Below are 6,317 nucleotides of genomic sequence, written 5' to 3' on the forward strand. Positions count from 1 at the left end.
CACTAAAGCAGTGTGCACTTCAGGTTGGACTGAAAATAGTCATTTTTAGACTGTTTGGTCTATTAGAACTGAATGGATCCAGGACGGGTACAGTGTGGTACATGTTGGCAAATTGTTCTGCCAGTTTGCTGACATAAACCACAATGGCCAAGAGACATATTTATTTAGCTTATATATATATATATATATATATATATATATATATATATATCAAATAGGGAGAAATAAGTAAAGAGAGGGCAGCGGCTGTAGTGCCAGGGTGAGGTAACGCTACAAGAGTGGGACGGACTCTTTTAGCCACTTGACCTGTGATGCTTATCACCCCTCTAGGGGTAGGTACGGTGGAGAAGAGCCGCTGGCCAGAGGATCATTGGTCTGGATGCTCCCAGGGTCCAGGGCTGTCAATGGAAGTACAAAGAGCAGCAGAGAAAGGATGGAAATCCAAGTGCAGCGCTGCTTCTCCCCATATTTATACAGGGGGGGGGGGGGAAGTGCCTGACCCTTGGGGAGACCCTTCCCCAGCACCACACTAGGGGTTCCTCCTTTTCTCTACTGTAATGTTCTTATTTACTTGATAAGTGATGGAAAACAACAAGGCCAGGCCTGAATGTGCTGCTGGAGGGGTGATCACTGTCACATTGTGCTAATATTACTCCCCCCACTGTATGTATATGTGTATATATATATATATATATATATATATATATATATATATATATATACACACACACACACATACATACATACATACATATACACATACATACACACACACACTGTACCCCCCATTATATATATATATATATATATATGTATGGTACCTCTGTACAGCAGCTCCAGTCTGGTCACCACTGTCCACAATGGGGATGCCTGAGGAAGGAACTACCTGCCCCTCCAGTTTGGTTCGTTTAAAGGGAACTAGAGGGAATATGACTTCATTGTGGAACATTTCAGAAGTAACTCCGATCTAGTGACCTCCATACTGATCTTTGTGCACCGGGGCAGCTGCAGAGAGGAGCAGCCTCAGTCCCCGGCCGCTCATCCCCGGGACTCACGGACATAGACGCCGAGCTCTCTGGATGCGGCTGCTGCTCTATAGGGGGCGCCCTGCACGCTGGTTGCCGTCCTGTGCGGAGGATGTGGGGTGAGATCTTGTCTCTCTTCCCTGTAACCGGCTCTGTTTCCAGTGCTTTATTCCTTGTTATTACACACTGAGTATATGAAGCTTTGTGGCTGCAGCTTCTGTGGAGCTGGGAGAAGCTGATGCATGAGTATTGCTGCTGTATAGGAGCTGTATTGCAGCATGTTGGTCACAGATACTGGAGGGACTGTCATAGGCTCCTAGCTACACACAGATACTGGAGGGACTGTCATAGGCTCCTAGCTACACACAGATATTGGAGGGACTGTCATAGGCTCCTAGCTACACACAGATATTGGAGGGACTGTCATAGGCTCCTAGCTACACACAGATATTGGAGGGACTGTCATAGGCTCCTAGCTACACACAGATATTGGAGGGACTGTCATAGGCTCCTAGCTACACACAGATATTGGAGGGACTGTCATAGGCTCCTAGCTACACACAGATATTGGAGGGACTGTCATAGGCTCCTAGCTACACACAGATATTGGAGGGACTGTCATAGGCTCCTAGCTACACACAGATATTGGAGGGACTGTCATAGGCTCCTAGCTACACACAGATATTGGAGGGACTGTCATAGGCTCCTAGCTACACACAGATACAGCCTCATCACAGTCACTGCTTCCATCCAGTACATCCATCCTTGCACACATAATGTTTTCTGTATTTAGCACTACAGCTTGTCATTCATGGCACCTATGTAAACTTTTGCACCTATGTACATTGCACTTTATAAGTTTTGTTATGTATGCTATGTTCCTTTATTCCATGCACTTTGCACTTTTATTTATTTGCACTTTTATCTGTTGTGTTGTCCTGTTATTTTTTCAGTGTAGTTGCTTGTTGTTTTGTTGTCTTAAAGGAGAAGTCCGGTGAAAATTTTTATCAAAGCATTGTATTGCCCCCCAAAAGTTATACAAATGACCAATATACATTTATTACAGGAAATGCTTAAAAAATGCTTTTTTCCCTGTACTTACTACTGCATCAAGGCTTCACTTCCTAGATAACATGGTGATGTCACTTCCTGGATAACATGGTGATGTCATTTCCTCGCTAAAATGGTGATGTCACGTCCTGGACAACATGGTAATGTCACTTCCTCGATAAAATGGTGATGTCACTTCCTGGATAACATGGTGATGTCACTTCCTGGATAACATGGTGATGTCACTTCCTGGATAACATGGGGATGTCACTTCCTGGATAACATGGTGATGTCACGACCCGACTCCCAGAGCAGTGCGGGCTGTGGCTGCTGAAGAGCAAGATGACAGAGGGATGCTCAGTGTCCCTCCAGTGCCCTGTGTCCCTCAGTGACCCCCTGCCATCATCCTCTCCAGCAGCCACAGCCCGCACAGCTCTAGGAGTCGGGTAGTGACATCACCATTTTATCCAGGAAATGATATCACCATGTTATCCAGGAAGTAACATCACCATGTTATCCAGGAAGTAACATCACCATGTTATCCAGGAAGTAACATCGCCATGTTATCCAGGAAGTGACATCACCATGTTATCCAGGAAGTGACATAAAAAAAAAAAATTCTTTTAAGGCAACATGATGCATTGCACAAATGCATTGGTCTACTGCCTTGCAATTTGTACAACATGCTCTTGTGTTTGTGCATGTGCTGTTGTCTGGGCTAGCCATATATATATATATATATATATATATATATATATATATATCACTTTTTGTTCGGCCACAGGCCAGTCCCAGAGCCCCCTGAGGAAGTCATGGCGTGAAATGTGTTGGGGTCTGGAGGTTGTTGTCACTTATCAGCATCTAGTAATGCAATGAGAAATGTTTGGTGCACTTCTACAGTTATTTTACTTCACGCTTATAGTGTCTGATGGTTTTGGCATTGCATTTGTATTGTTTGCAGCCAGACATTTTACATTGTTTTACATTTGAGTTAATATCATTATACATGACCACCAACCCCCACATGATGAATGGTTTTATGTGTTTTTAATAGTTTAGGCTGCGTTCACACTACGTATATTTCAGTCAGGCCCCCTTCACACGTCCGGAAAAACCATCTGGATTTCTGGACCCATAGACTTTCATTAGGCACGGACACCCTTCCGGATTTTTCCGGAAGGGTGTCCGTTCCGGAAAATAGAACCGGAATTTTTAGAATCGGCCCTATTTTCGTCCGGAATTCCGGCCCGGACACCCCCATAGAAGTCTATGGGAGCGCCCGGGCTCCAGACACTTTCCTGATGCATGTCAGGAAAGTGTCCGGATTCCGGACTCTCTACGCACCCCCCACCTGTACCCCTCTACCCCCGAACTCACCCGCCTGCACCCGGCTCCACCGCCACCCGCCGCTCCCCCGCACATCAACGCCCGCCGCCCGCACCCCCCCCCCCCCTCCCCCGCCGGACCACATCGTCCATCGCCTGCCGCCCGTACCGCGACCCCCCCACCCGGACCTCATCACCGGGTAGTTCTGCAGCCTGTGGCCATCCAAGTTGCAGAAGTACAACTCTCATTATGCCTCTATTGGCAGGCCATGATGGGAGTTGTAGTTCTGCAGCCTGTGGCCATCCAGGTTGCTGAAGTACAGCTCCCATCATGCCCTACTGACAGGTCATGATGGGAGTTGTACTTCTGCAGCCTGTGGCCATACAGGTACACTAGGGGCTGTGTGGGTACCTGTGATTTATGTTGACCATATTAAGAACTATTTTTTTTTATTTCTCATCAGGAAATCCTGAAGGTTTTTCCTGATGGTTTCCTGATGGTAAAAACGGATTACTGTCAGGAAATCCTGATACTTTCCTGATGACATTTGAGGTCTCCTGATCAGGATTTCCTAACAGTAAAAACTGACACGGACGTGTGAATGGGGCCTTCGTATTGCAACCAAAACCAGGAGTGGATTAAAAACACAGAAAGGATCTGTTCACACAATGTTGAAATTGAGTGGATGGCCGCCATATAACAGTAAATATCGGCCATTATTTCAATATAACAGCCGTTGTTCTAAAATAACAGCAAATATTTGCCATTAAATGGCGGCCATCCACTCAATTTCAACATTGTGTGAACAGATCCTTTCTGTGTTTTTAATCCACTCCTGGTTTTGGTTGCAATACTGACTGAAATATACTGACTGAAATATACATATACTGACTGAAATATACTGACTGAAATATACATATACTGACTGAAATATACGTAGTGTGAACGCAGCCTTAAAGTGTATGTAAAGGAGTTTCTCTATCTGAGGTTGTTGTCTCCTATCCATAGGTTAGGAAATAACAAGCTGACTGATGGGGGTCCAACCATTGGGACCCCCACCAATCCTGAGAATGGGCAGCAATTGTCCCTCAATGAATGGATTGCTCAGGGGGCCTGCATGGCCACTGTGGCTGGCGCTTCATTCATTCTTTATAGGGTTGCTAAACACTTCTGAGCATAAAAATGCCCCATATAAAATGAATGGAGCACAGGAGCACTGAACGCCCTAGTCATTGGTTGGACCCCCAGTCTGTTATCCTGTATCCTATAGATGGAGGAGACCAACCTCAGATGGGAATTCAAATTCTTTAGTTATTATCAGTACAAAGGGCAATCGAGTTGGACAGTATAAGGAAGATGATGACAGGGAGGTGCTCTGGGACATGTGCTGTAGTCTGGGCTAGCTATATATATATATATATATATATATATATATATATATATATATATATATCACTTTTTGTTCGGCCACAGGCCGGTCCTAGAGCCCCCTGAGGAAGTCGTGGGGTGAAATGTGTTGGGGTCTGGAGGTTGTTGTCACTTATCAGCATCTAGTAATGCAATGAGAAATGTTTGGTGCACTTTATGTATACTTCTACAGTTATTTTACTTCACGCTTATAGCGTCTGATGGTTTTGGCATTGCATTTGTATTGTTTGCTGCCAGACATTTTACATTGTATTTGAGTTTATATCATTTTACATGACCACCAACCCCCACATGATGAATGGTTTTATGTGTTTTTAATAGTGTGGGAATTTGTATTCTTTAGTTATTATCAGTACAAAAGGCAATCAAGTTGGACAGTATAAGGAAGATGATGACAGGGAGGTGCTCTGGGACATGGCGTCACATAATATCAGCCAAAACTTTATTATATGTGAGAAGAAAACTGGTGACATTGCTGTGTTTTAGACTGAAGCAGTTCACATGTGACCTGTTTTTAGGTTGAGCTTATATGCATGTTGTGTGCGGAGCGCCGCTATGTCACATCTAGAACACTCCACAACGCTTATCTGTCCTTTGTAACTTTCACATGAACCCGATCGATCAGCAATTGAATCATGCTGCCTGGAGAAGGTGAATGCAGCCTCTGGACTACCTGGAAAACATGGATACAGCCATAGCTGCATTCACTTTCTCCAGGCAGCGAGATTCAAACGCTGATCAATCAGGTTCATGCAATCCCAAACTTTGGGCGAGTTGGCTCAACTCTAATTGTTTGTTCTGATGTACATGCAGATACAACTAGGACATACTATGGATGGTTGTATATGCTTGGACAGTTTTCATACTGCGCATGTTCTCTTTTCACATGTTTGGACAGCATACATACTGTGCATTTTCTCCTTTCACATGTTTGGACAGCATACATACTGCGCATGTTCTTCTTTCACATGTTTGGACAGCTTACATACTGCGCATGTTCTTCTTTCACATGTTTGGACAGCATACATACTGCGCATATTCTTCTTTCACATGTTTGGACAGCTTACATACTGCCCATGTTCTTCTTTCACATATTTGTGCAGCTTACATACTGCGCATGTTCTTCTTTTACATGTTTGGACAGCTTACATACTGCGCATGTTCTTTTTTTTACATGTTTGGACAGCTTACATACTGTGCATGTTCTTTTTTTTACATGTTTGGACAGCATACATACTGTGCATTTTCTCCTTTCACATGTTTGGACAGCTTACATACTGCACATGTTCTTCTTTCACATGTTTAGACAGTTTACATACTGGGCATGTTCTTCTTTCACATATTTGGGCAGCTTACATACTGCGCATGTTCTCCTTTCACATGTTTGGACAGCATACATACTGCGCATGTTCTCCTTTCACATGTTTAGACAGTTTACATACTGCGCATGTTCTTCTTTTACATGTTTGGACAGCTTACATACTGCAC

This window comes from Dendropsophus ebraccatus, chromosome 11, assembly GCF_027789765.1.
Source record: "Dendropsophus ebraccatus isolate aDenEbr1 chromosome 11, aDenEbr1.pat, whole genome shotgun sequence".
NCBI lineage: Eukaryota > Metazoa > Chordata > Amphibia > Anura > Hylidae > Dendropsophus > Dendropsophus ebraccatus.